This window comes from Aotus nancymaae, unplaced genomic scaffold (assembly GCF_030222135.1).
Source record: "Aotus nancymaae isolate 86718 unplaced genomic scaffold, 86718_ANA_hifiasm-v0.15.2.pri h1tg000008l, whole genome shotgun sequence".
NCBI lineage: Eukaryota > Metazoa > Chordata > Mammalia > Primates > Aotidae > Aotus > Aotus nancymaae.
In genome coordinates, this window is record NW_026988419.1 from 9,644,716 (window position 1) to 9,658,807 (window position 14,092).

The window sequence follows — 14,092 nt, forward strand, 5'->3', positions numbered from 1 at the left end:
TTGATTGGGCATTTAATCCATTTAAATTTAGGATTAAGCTTGATATTTGTGAGTTTAATATTGTCGTTTAATGCTAGCTGGCTATTTTGCCCATTAGTTGATGTAGATTCTTTATTATGGAGATACTCTTTAACTTTTGGTAAGTTTTTGGGATGACTGATACTGGTTGTTCCTTTCTGTGTATAGTGCTTCTTTCAGAAGCTCTTGTAAAGCAGGCCTGGTGGTGATGAAATCTCTGAGTGCTTGCTTGTTCGTGAAAAATTTTATTTTTAGAAATGGAGGAGAGTTTCAAATGGACAAAGACAGGACTTCTCAACTGATATTTCTTGTCCTTAAAATATCAATATATTCTCATTCCCATTTTCTCTCTTTCTCCCCCAGACTAAAATGTGATTTTAGAAAATGGGATGAAGAACTTAACTTTGGTATGGCTTTCTATAATAAGAGTTAAAAACAAAAAAAAAAGAAAGTTCAACTACCAAACTTTGAATAAACACAGCAGGAAGAAGTTTTAAAATTTCCTTTCTACTTTTTTTTTGTGTTATCTAAATTTTCTTAATATAATGCATGGGTGAGAATACAAGTACCTACAAATCAAAGAATATGAGAAATGTGAATCAGCACCTTATGAAATTGAGTTGTAAAATAATATACTCTTAAAATGTCATCTATTCTATCTTACTTGTATTATTCAGGGTTCCCTAGGGGAAGAGAACTAAAAGGAGATATATATGTGTGTGTATATATATACACACACACACATATATATCTCCTATATATATATGAAAGGTAGTTTATTAAGGAGAATTGAGTCACACGATCACAAGGTGAAGTCCCACAGTAGGCTGTCTGCAAGCTGAAGAGCAAGGAAGCCAGTCTAAGTCCCCAGAACCTCAAAAGTAGGGAAGCCGACAGAGCCGCTCTCGGTCTGTGGCCGAAGGCCCTAGAGCCCCTGGCAAACACTGGTGTAGGTCCGAGAGTCCAAAAGCTGAAGAAGTTGGAGTCTGATGGAGTCCAGTGTGGAAAGTATCCAGCACAGGAGAATGATGAAGACCAGAAGACTCTGCTAGTGTAGTCCTTTCACGTTCTCTGTCTGCTCTATTTTAGCCATGCTGGCCGCTGATTGGATGGTGCCCACTCAGACTGAGGGTGGGTCAGCCTCTCCCAGTCCACTGACTCAAATGTTAATTTCCTTTGGCAACACCTTCACAGATACACCCAGGAATGATACTTTGCATCCTTCAATCTAATCAAGTTGACTGTCAATATTAACCATCACACTACTCAACATAGGAATTCAATTTACAGCGTGATGGGATAGAAATACTAGGGGACTGGATGGGTGAGGCCCAGATTTTGGTTTCCTCTTCTAAATTTACTATTGATGTGACCTTGAGAATGTCAGGCTCCTTGGTCCTGTGTTGTTTTATCAACTGTAACAAAAGATTGTTAGGGGACTCAAGATGATGTATATCAAAGCATTTGGGTTTCATGAAGCATTACAAATGTGTGAGGTTTTTATGATTATTGTATTATTTTGTATATTATATAACATAGTATATTATTAATACCATTGGTCCTCGGACTCACAGTTTAAAAATGTCATGAGAACAAAGGACTTTTTTTGAAACAAGTTTTAGTAAAATCAATGAGGCAATAAAAAACAAATCCACCTTTCTAAGATTTTTACTATATGTGCCATTTGCTTTATGTTTCTATAGCTAAGAAGAAAATTATTTATAACAAATGACCAAATACATCCTAAAGTTCAATAGAGATTGTATACAACCAGGATAAACTATGAACTGGCTCAATCCAATTTATCAAATTAATTAGACTTAATTAAATTATGTGCTATTCCCTAAAATGTATAATGTGTTACTTTTTAAGCCTGAAAGTCTTCTGATGGTCAGAATACTTTATTTTTCTATAAACAAAATCCACATCCATTGTGAGTTCAGTCCTAGACCACTGCAATAAAGCAGGTATTGTAATAAAGAAAGTCCCATGAATTTTTTGGTTTCTCAGAGCATATAAAAGTTATATTTACAATATACTGTAGCCTATTAAGTGTACAGTAGCATTATGTTAAAAAAACCCCAGTGTACATACTTTAATTAAAAAATATTTTATCGCTAAAAAATGCTAATGATCATCTGAGCCCTCAGTGAGTCATAATCTTTTTGCTGGTGGAGGGGCTTGCCTTGATGTTGATGGCTTCTGACTGATCAGGGTGGTGGCTGCCGAAGACTGGGGTGGTGGCAATTTCTCAAAATAACACAACAATGAAGTTTGCCACATCAATTAGGACTCTTCCTTTCATGAAAGATTTATCTGTAGCATGTGATGCTGTTCTGTAGCCTTTTGTCCACAGTAGAACTTCTTTCAAAATTGAAGTCAATCCTCTTAAACCCTGCTGTTGCTTCATCAACTAAGTTTATAGACTGTTCTAAGTCCTTTGTTGTCATCTCAACAATGTTCACAGCATCTTCATCCAGAGTAATTTCTGTCTCAAGAAACCACTTTCTTTGCTCATCTGCAAAAAGCAACTCCTGACCTTCAAGTCTTATTATGACATTGTATCTAAATGGGCCTTCTCGGCTAAGCTCAGATAATGAGAAAGAAGAGCTCTCTGAGGAGATTCTCCCCAGTTGCCAGTTCATTTTCAGGATTCTGCTCTGGGTCAATGAAACCCACATCACTTAGAAACAAACTGGTCTCTGCATCCACAGCTCCCTTCTGTCACGTCTACTAAACCCTTACCTGAGGTTTGAGATGTTTCTTAAGCATTTCTCACAATTTGCAATGTTTAAAATCCGCTGTAGCAAGTAAGAGGAAAAGAAAAGGTGCTTACAGCCCCCAGGCCACATAATTAGGATGTACGTTGTTGAAAACTTGGTTTCATCAAAATTTATTTTCTAATATAATTGTTTAAAAAGTCTTGTTATTCTAGGGATCCTAGCTGGGCTTTTGGAGACTCGAGACTCTTAGTGGAAGAAGGAATGTATTGTTTTCACAAATCCCAGTTCTGCCAGAGAAATTTCTGAGGTGAGTCTTTTGAGAACAATAAATCTTTTTTTTCCTTTTGTACTTTATTACTTATTTTTTTACCTTTAATTGATATGATTACATATTCAAATTTTAATAAAAGAAATAGTCATTGTCTATTTCTTTTTTGAACACTATTATTTTTTATTTGTTTTTAGACATTCAATTTTGCATATTATAGTTTCATTGAGTATAGCTCAAAATAATTTTGTCATATATAAAATTTCTTCCTTATGTCAAAAATGCAACTTATCCTTTTCTTACATAAACGTCTATATTGTCAAGCAAAAGAACTGCTCTTAACTGAGTTCCTTTCTTTTTTTTAACTTTTAAGTTCGGGGGTACATGTGTAGGTTTGTGATATAGGTAAACTTGTGTCATGGGGGTTGGTTTTACAATTATGTCGTCACCCAGGTATTAAGCCTAGTACCCATTAGTTATTTTTTCTGATCCTCTCCCTCCTCCCACGCTTCACCCTCTGAAATGCCCCAGTGTGTGTTTTTCCCTCTATGCGTCCATGTGTTCTCATCATTTAGCTCTCACTTATAAGTGAGAACATGCAGTATTTGGTTTTCTCTTACTGTGTAAGTTTGCTAAGGATAATGACCTTCAGCTCCATGCATGTCACTACAAAGGACAAGATCTCATTCTTTTTTATGGCTGCATAGTATTCCATGGTGTATACGTATCACATTTTCTTTATTCAGCCTATCATTGATGGGCATTTAGGTTGTGTCCATGTCTTTGCTATTGTGAATAGTGCTGCAACGAACTTACATGTGTGTGTGTTTTTGTAATAGAACAATTTATATTCTTTTGAGTATATATACAGTAATAGGATTGCTGAGTCAAATGGTATTTCTTTCTTTAGGTCTTTGAGGACTTTCCATACTGTCTTTCACAGTGGTTGAACTAATTTACACTCCCACTAACAGTGTATAAGCATTATTTTTTCTCCACCACCTTGCTAGCATCTGTTATTTTTTAACTTTTTAATGAGAGCCATTCTGACTGGTGTGAGATGGTATCTCATTGCGGCTCTGATCTGCATTTCTCTAATGATCAGAGATGCTGAACTTTTTTTTTGCATATGATTGTTGGCCGTGTGTATGTTTTCTTTTGAAAAGCGTCTGTTTATGTTGACGACAGTAATTCTAGGGGGAGAGAGTAATACTGAATTAGAGTTGATATTGATGATGGAGCTGTCTGGCACTTCTTACATGTGAGGCATTCTCTTGAACATTTTTGTCTTCATAAAAATCCTGTGGGGTAGGTGCTATGATGATCTGAACTTTGCAGTTGAGAAAATCGGGGCAGAAAGATCTGGAGCCTAATCCTGGACTGCACAATGAGTGATGGTCACAGTTAGTATTGGAAGCCAGGCTGTGAGGCTAGAGCCTGTGTCTCTGACCACCAGCCTAGCAGCCTGGCTTCCAATCTGTTAGAAAGAGGAGTGAAAGAAGGGTGACCTGAACTTCACATGGTCCATGCTGCCTTCACATCGTACACACACACAACTGGTGCCCCCCTGGCTTCCTTTCCGCTCCCCAAGCATGCCCCACTTGTTCCATCTGCCTGGAGCTTCCTTCCCAGACCTGCCTGGTGGACTCCTTGTTGTCATGGAGTTTCAGGTTAAAATCCCTGCTGCAGGGGCTTGACCAGATGACACCTTATTAAAGCAACCCTGGCACCCCAGCCCTAGCCCAGTGCCAGGACCAGAGTAGCTGCTTTTACAGATAGTTTGTTCAACAAATGCACAGCAAGGGACAGGAATACTGAAGAGGCTTCCATTCCCTGGAAGCCAGAAAGTAAGAGATAGTCTTAGTGAGTTTGACATATCTGAGACTGAGTAATTTATAAAGAAAAGAAGTTTAATGGACTTAGAGTTCCACATGACTGGGAAGTCCTCACAATCATAACAGAAGGTGAGTGAGGAGCAAAAACACGCCTTACATGGTGGCAGGCAAGAGAGCTTGCATAAGGGAACTGCCCTTTATAAAATCACCAGATCTCATGACACTTATTCAATATCATGAGTACAGCAAGGGATAGATCTGCCCCCATGATTCAATTACTTCCCACCAGGACCCTCCCACAACACATGGGAATTATAGGAGCTATAATTCAAGGTGAGATTTGCATGGGGACATAGCCAAACCATATCAGGCTGCTATCACAGAAAATCATAGACTGGAAAGCAGTTTGTTTCTTACGGTTCTGGAGGCTGGACATCTGCGATCAGGCTGCCGGTATGGTCCAGTTCTGGTGGAGACTTTCTTCTTGGTCTGCAGATGGCCACTTTCTCACTGTGTCTTCACGTGGTGGAGGGGGACAGAGAGCCAGTTCCCTGGTGCCTCTTCCATTAAAGGCACTACTTCCATTACGAGGACCCCACACTCATGACCGAATCACCTCCCAAAGGTCCCACCTCCAAATGTCATCATATTGGGGGCTAGGCTTCAATATATGAATTCGAAGGGGGAGTGGCATAAAAACATTCAGACCACAGCAGACATGAACTGTATCATTCATGTTTGTATCCCAAGTTCTGGGCCCACCCCAGAGAGCCCTCTCTGCCTTTCCTCCATTTCTCAGGTACGTATTTTTTCTAGTTTGCCTGTTGGCTGCGGAGCTATTACAGCAGCAGTGGCTTCTTCCTCATCGTGTCCTTATTAGTACAAGCATCACAGCACGTTTCTTTAATGGTCTGTGCTGTTGTGCTCTGGCTGAAGCTCATGGCCAAGGTTTGGGCCTCATCTGTTTGTCCCACAGGCATGTCCTGTGAGCCAGACCCCAGAGCTCGCTCAGGCTTCACGGGCCTCCACCAGCCAGGCTCACTGCAGGAGCCCTGGGTGCAGCTCAAATGAGGTGATCTGGGGATGTGGGGGGCTTCTAAGGAGCAGGTTTTTTTCTTCAGTCAAGAGATGCTCAAGGGTCATAGCAGAAATGATGCTGTCACTCTCATGATAAGGGCTGTTTGAGTTCCTGCAGGCACTGACTGTGGTTGATTCAAGCTAACACCCATTAAAAGTCATGGTTCCTTTTATGTCCCTCTCATGGGATTGTAGTTGCATTTGGGAATCTTCTCTTGCTTTGTGTAATGATCTCATTCACAGAGTTAAGCAGGAATGAATTTCAGCAGGATTTTTTATGGGGTGTGTATCTATTTACCTAGCTTTTCACCCTATCAAAAGTCTGTCACTAGAGGGCACTGTTGTAACACTATCTAAATTACTGTGGTGGAATCGCCAACCCCCCCCCCACCCCCGCTTCACCCCAAGAGAAGACATAGTAGATATTTAAAAGTTAATTTATGCTTAGAAAGTTCCCTTATAGGAGTCTTGGGAGGCAGAGCTCACCCGAAAGATGTTCCATCCCCATCTCCCCTGACTTGGGCTCACAACTTAGACTTGGCCGGTCAGCTGGTCTCACCTGGAGTTTTGATGCTCACACTCAGGAACGGGGCAGATTTCTTTCGGATGGGGAGGGGACGTGGTCAGCATTGCTCTGGTCAAAGGGAGAAGTGATGTCCAATCATTGAGCGTGGGGGCGCTGGAGCCTTTGGACCCACCTGGTTCTGTGGCCTGATTTTGGTTGTGTTTCTGCCACGGTTCTCGGGTGTTTTCTGAGCCCAGTTTTCTAGCCTTCTGATAAATGCATTCTCAGCCGGAGTCAGCCAGAATCAGTTCTGCTGTTACAGCAAATAATGGAGGCTGATCCAGGTGCAACACTGATTGGGTTAAGGCCAAGTACAAAATTGGGGCACAATGTTAAGAAATTAAAGTTTCAGGGAGATAAAGACCTGAACAGTGTTTGTTTGGGGATTCCATGTCTCGGACGTTCTGCTGGCTTTGATTTTTTTACTCTTCCGTCTGGTTTGCTTCTCTCTCCTCTCCCATGGCTTTGACACTAAGGGGCCTGGGTTTGTCGTTAGCAGGCTAAGAAGGAAGCAGGAGGGGACACAAAGAGGGAGGCAGGGTCCCTTTGGAGAAGCAGGTCTCCTGTTAACTTTTGTCCAGGCCACACAAAACAAATCCTGCAGGCCACATGTGGTCTAGCCTGGGTCACCAGGACAGAGCTTCAAATTAGTGCAGTGCCCTTTCATTTACAAGCAAGAGTGACTGAGAACGGATTTACTTAAACAAAAAGGGAGAGAAGGAAAGTTATTGGTCATGTAACTGAAAAGACTGTTGTCAGGGAATCACAGCCCCAGAGCCACACCCCACCAGCTCCACCCTGGAGTGAGAAGACCTTGTCTTTTCAGAGAGCTTCAGGAGAAAAATCCCCAGGGAGAACTCCCATTGTCTTGGCCTGAGTCACACGCCCATTCCTGGGCCAATTGGGTGGTTTGTGTGGCAGGGTTCTCTGATTGGTGGGGCCATGGCTCTGGGTCCCTTTGTTGGAATGAGGAATGGGGGGACTGGACGGAGGGAGCCAGCCCCACAGAGCAACAGGGAAGGACCCCGCACAGGAAAGGGGCAGAAGTGAGAGAATACAACAAAAGCAGGCATCCGCTTCTGGCCAAAACTGTAGCTGGCAATATGAGAGGGATGCCCTTTGCATGTCCCCTGTGGGGGGGTATGTATTAGTCCATTTTCACACTACAGTAAAGAAATACCCTAGACCAGGTAATTTATAAACAAAGGAAGTTTAATTGACTCACAGTTCCACAAGGCTGGGGAGGCCTCAGGAAACTTACAAGCATGGCGGAAGGTGAAGGGGGAAGCAAGGACCTTTTTTACATGGTGGCAGGAGAGAGAAGTGCAAGCCGGGGAAATGCTAGACCCTTCTAAAACCATCAGCTCTTGTGAGAACTCAGTCGCCATCAGGAGAACAGCACAGGGGAAGCCACCCCCATGATCCAATCACCTCCCACTGGGTCCCTCCTTCCACACGTGGAGATTGTAGGGATTACAATCTGAGATGAGATTTGGGTGGGGACACAGCCAATCCATATCGGGGTTCTTGCATGTGGGCTTTGCTCATCTTTCAATGCTTTTTGACCTTGTGAGATCCTCCAGCCTACAGTGACCCTCAGTCTGTTTTGTTTCCTTTCCAGCCTGTATAGTTTTCTAGGGCTGTTGTAGCAAATGACCATGAACTTCATGGCTTAAAACAGCCAGAAGTCCAAAATTAAAGTGCTGTCAGGCCCACTTGCCTTCTGGGGACCCAAGGAGAGACTCCCCCGTCTTGTCCAGCTTCTGGAGGTTCCAGGCCTTTCCTGGCTTCAATCTCTGCCCCTGTCTTCACATCACCTTCTCTTCTTTGTGTTTTCTCTGTGTTTCTTATAAGGATACTTGTCATTGGGTTTAGGGCTCACTCGGATAATCCTGGATGAGCTCATCTCAAGATCTTTAATTTAATAACTTCTGCAAAAACTCTTTTCCAAATAAGATCACATTCACAGGTTCTGGGGGTTAGGATGTGGACATAACTTTTTGGGGGGTCACCATCAACTTACAACAGAGCACTTATATAATCTTTTCTGGTTTAGTTATTTGTTTGTTTTACATGTCATCCTCTCTTTGCCCACTCTGTTGCTTGCTCCCTTTCTCTCTCTTCCCACCCATCTCCCCTCCCTCTTTCACTCCATCAGAGCTAGGATCTGTCTGTCCTCTCCATAAAACAGTGACTGAACCAGTGAAAGGAAGAATGAAAGACTGGATTTCCTTGAACTGTGGCCCCTTAGCACTTTATCCATACATTTGGTGCTGCTTTTTTTTTTCTTTGAGACAGAGTCTTGCTTGTTGCCAGGCACCAGGCTGAAGTGCAGTGGCGCGATCTCGGCTCACTGCAACCTCCACATCCCGGGTTCAAGCAATTCTCCTGCCTCAGCCTCCCGAGTACCTGGGACCGCAGGTGCACGCAACAATGCCCAGCTAATTTTTGTATTTTTTTTAGTAGAGACAGGGTTTCGCCATGGTCTCGATCTCTTGACCTCGTGATCCGCCCACCTCGGCCTCCCAAAGTGCTGGGATTAAAGGCGTGAGCCACCGTGCCTGGCCCATGTATGTACATATATATATAGATCCCTGGTTTTAATATGCACTCCCTGAGGCCTGTTTTTCATAATTCTAGGTAATCATTTCTGCCCCATCATTCAGAGCAATAAAATTATGTGCCAAGCATTATGCTACATGCTGACTTGGTTATTAATAATAGATAAAGACAAGTAGAAATACAGCCCACACATTGCATAGCTTTGGTTTTGAATTCCTGCTGTAAATAATTTCGTCTTTCTCCCACTCCCCCCGTATTTTTCTCATATCTGATTACATGGTAAGCTACAAAGCATTGAACCACATGTGGCCAGAGCCTTTAAGTATTTTTTCACTCTAACTCTTCTCTTTCAAGTAATCACTTTGCCAATTTTTTTATTTTCTTAAATTGGTCCAGAACCATTGAGGCATGAAATGAAGCCTTCATATGGATGGTAAAGTGGTTCTAACAGATTGAAAAGTAAGAGACCAAAACTTGTTTTTGACTGCCTTCCATCTAGTCTTTAAGAAAATCATAATTATCATGTTCTACCTCCTAAGCCGCTGTCTCATCAGTCTGAAACACCGGCTGGGAAGAAGTATTAATCGAATAATTGGAGTGATTTCTAGTGAGACACTTCACAGCCACAAAGATAATTAAACAACAGCACCGATACCCCACCGCTTTGAGGGTTTGCGTGTGTGTACCCTGTGTACATGGAGGGTTTCGAACCAGCCTCCCATCAGGTCTGTCTTGAGTACTTGCTACTAAGCAGCTACAGTGCTGGACACTGGGGAAGTATTGGCCTGGTTTGCGACCATAGGGATTTAAATGGATTCTTGGCGCTTTCTTTAAGAGAACACTTCTCCCATGTTTGAAGAAAGTAGTTGGCGTACTCCAGAGAACCGGGTTTCAATTATATCGCACATTGCTATGCTAAATGAGCGAGCTTTCAAAGGGCCCTGTAGACGCCACAAAAATGTTTCCCGAGTGCAAAAGTGTAAAAACATCAGCCTCTTTTTGTAAATGTTGCCCTAAAAAAGCCTGCCGCAGGAATGAAAACCTAATGCTCGAAAGCCAGGTTGGGATCAGATCCACGAGATACATAATTAGTGAGAATATCGCCTCTTTCGATGGTTACTCTTCTGTTTTGACCACACCGACGTGGGCCAGAGTTTGCATTCAGTCATGCCCGTGAAAGTCTAGGCGAGTCTGAATATAATGCATAATTTGACTTTGTGAATATTTGCAGTTTGCGTATAAAGAAGAGATAGTCCAGTGAGGCAGCTGAAGTCAGCGTCGTAAGGAAAATGTTCCCCTTTTGCTGTGAGCATTATTTAAGAAAGAGTCAAAAGTATTCAGTATCCTGGGCAGTTTTGATTAAGTCTAAAAAGCACACTCTTTATCAGCACTTGAATTTAATATGGTAGGGCACTATTCAGTTACGCTGCAGACTGTCTCTAAATCGTGCTTACATTAAGATTCTAAGTTCCTGTGCCTGTGTAAGGTGTTGTAGGGTTACTTTTGCAGAAAGCCTACAGAAGTGGATGAAAATGGAAAGATATATGATGAAATAAACTTATATCCTGTATCCTCTCAGCTGTCATATGAGGCTGTGACCAGTTTTCTTGCCCCAAGTGGCATGAAAAGGAGGGTACCCAGGTGGAGGTGATGATGACCATGTTTTAAATGGATTCAGAAAGAAGTGCTAGAGCCTCAGTTTTTACACAAAGGCAAAGGCTTTGCTCTTCAACGGTTAGCTCTGTAGTTTCTGTTTGTACTCCTGAGTCACACTTGCACAAAGATCCAGTGAGGTCATCTGCTGTCGGATGGATGACTTGGGAGAGTGACTGTGTGGTACAAGTTTGTTCCATGAGAGACTCTGAATGAAAAAAGAAGTCTGTGTCTCTGGATGCTGATTTTGACATACAGAGGAGGGGAGAAGGAGGGCTTGAGCCTGATGGGAGAGAAATCACATCACAGGAGCAAGACGAGGAGAAAGGAATTGGTCCAAGATCTCACTCTCAGCTACCAATGGCCGTGGCAATAGGACCTTTTGTTTAGTGTGACAGGAGCTGAACCGAGGTCCCTGGCACTCAGCGAGGGGTTGCCAGAGGGAGAAGTGGAGGGTTCTGGGCATCTTAAGCACAGGGCTTGGAAAACACGGAGAGCCAGCGCCCGTTGACTGTGGGCCTGGAATCAAGGTAAGAAAAAGGAAAAGACAGAGTCTGGGTTGTGTGTGTCTGCATCTGTCTGTGGGACGTGCAGTTCTTTGGCAGAATATTAATAATCATGGTGGGCACTCGGTATGTCTGAGGAACCAAGATTTTTTAAAAATGTACAATTCAGATTCTAAGATTTTTATACTTATTAACTCATTTAATTATTACAACCTTACAAGGGAGATACTATTATTATAATATTCCTCATTGGTTAAATGAGGAAACTGAAGCAAAAAGAGTGTAAATCATGCACAACTAGTAAGTGGAACCCAGGCTGTCTGACTCATTGATTCCTGACTCTTTCTGATGTTGCCGTATGAGGTCAGCTGAGCACCGGCACCACAGACTGTGTAGTTCCTAATCCCCAGGTCTGTGAATGTGACTTTACGTGGCAGAAGGGATTGTGCAGATGTGATCAAGTTAAAGATATTGAGACGGGGAGATTATTCTGGATTATCCTATAGTGTAAATGAGTTTATAGAGGGAGGCAGAGGGAGATCTGACTACCGAAGAGGAAGAGGGTGGTGGGATGTGAGGATGGTATCCTGAACGGAGGAACGCAGGCGGCTTCTAGAAGGTAGAGAAGCCAAGGAAACGCATTCTTCCCTAGAGCCTCTAGGTGGCGCTAGGCTGGCCAGCATCCTGATTTTAGCTCTGTTAGAGCTTTTACTCTGTTGGATTCTGGCCTCCAGAACTGTAAGATGATAAATTGCTGTTGTTTTAAGCTCCTAAATTTTAGTGATTTTTATAGCAGCCGTGGGAAACTCACACACCATAATTCTCGAATCTTTCCGCAGAAACACATGGAGATGATGTTCCCAGGGTGAACATATGTTCATGGGCATACCCACATGTTGACACCCTGGACTCCCACCCAATTAAATAGTGTGTAGTGTTTGTGGAGAAGCCTGTGTGTGTGTGTGTGTGTGTGTGTGTGTGTGTGTGTACTTGGTGAGGGCATGGCATGATAAACACATGTTGTAAGTATGCCATTCAGTAGCATAAAAGATCTGAAAATTCACTTTTTAAGAGAAAGCAAATATTAATTTAATACATCATTTTAAACCTTATTATCTTGACTCTGCAGAAGATATTAGCAAATATACATATTTGCACCTACCATACCTAATGCCCTGGTTTGAATATGGTTTGTTTCCAACAAAACTCATGTGAAGGCCTGGTCTCAATGTGGCTGTGATGGTAGGTGGTGACTTTGAGTGGGAGTTGGGTCATTCACATGGATGAATGTCTTTCTCGTGAAACTGAGTTCATTCTCAGGGGAGTACATTAGTTCCCTCAAGAGTGAGTTGTCAAAAAACGAGTTTGCTTCTTGTGTTTTTCCCTATTTGCATGTACCCAGTTCCCCTTTCATTTCTCCACCATCTTGTGACATAGCATGAGGCCCTCGCCAGAAGCCACCAAAAGCTGTCTTCCATTATCGAACTTCCCAGGCTACAGAACCACGAGCTAAATAAACCTCTTTTCTTTATACATGACCTAGTCTCAGGTATTCTGTGATAGCAACACAAAATGGACTACGACAAGGTAGTATTGAAGAATAATCTCCTGTAAACCTTGTTTGACTTTTTGTAGTAATATACATAATTATTTACCTTATTGGATTGATTTGGTGATAATTAACTTCCACTGACACCCATAGAAATGTTCTAAGCATTGTTTTTCGCTTGAAAAAATGTAGATGTAGATGGCCTACTTTACTTCATTATCTTTCTGTGTCTTTCTTTCTTCTCTCCCTCCCCTCCTCCCTCCTCCACCTCTTCCTCCTCCTCCTTTTTTCTCCTCCTCCTCCTCCTCTTCTTTCTTTCTGTCTGCTTTTCCCTCTCTTTCTCTCTCTCCTTCCTTCCTTCCTTCCATCCTTTCATTTTTGAGGCAGGATCTCACTTTATGACCTAGGATGAAGTGAAATGGTGCAACCTCTGGGCTCAGTTGATCCTCCTACCTAAATCCCCTGAGTAGCCGGGGCTGCAGGTGTGCACCACCATGCCTGGCTAATTTTTGTATTAGTAGAGATGCGGTTTTGCCATGTTGACCAGGCTGGTCTCAAACTCCTGGACTCAAGCGGTCCACCCACCTTGGCTACCAAAAGTTCTGGATTAAAGACGAGAACCACTACACCTGACCCTTGTCCTTTTCTTAATAAAGATGTATCCACAGTCAGAAGGATGAGGGAAAGGGACATAAAACCAAATTCACAATTCTGTACATCAATCCCAGGTCACCATCAGGGACTGGGGCCTAGGGATATTTCCATTCTGCCAGCGTAAACTGTATCCATTAGCTCTAATTCAGAGCTAAGATGATCAGAGTGCAAGTGATGGGAAGTGGGGTTATGACTGGAATAACTTAGAATATCAATTCATAAAAACTGTAAACTTTGGTCCTATATTATTCATTGTAAAACACTAGCATTTTGTCAAATGGCCATGGATACAGACATCCAGTGTTCACTGGGATAGACGGGAAGGTGCACTTCTCCTTTGCACCTGCAGCCGGGGCCCTATCATACTGTTGTACAAGTCGGGTGTGCACACTTGAGGAACTACCTCCATTGTGTTAGCATTTTACGATTCACGTTGGTTAAGATAATTTTTCAGAGGGGGCAGTTGAGTGTTGCAAAGAAAGATTTTGTTTTTCTAATTTACACAAGGACGCCATATAGGCTAACGAGAGGCCATGAGAGTGTTTGCACAGACATGGTGGGAAAGGGCCAGTGGCAGAAAGCAATGGTCTTATCAAGGCCGTTTTTATCAGAAAGAGGTGAAGACAGTAACTGAGAAAAGGCAAGAGACACCTGTCATTGCATATGAACCACACAAGTCCCA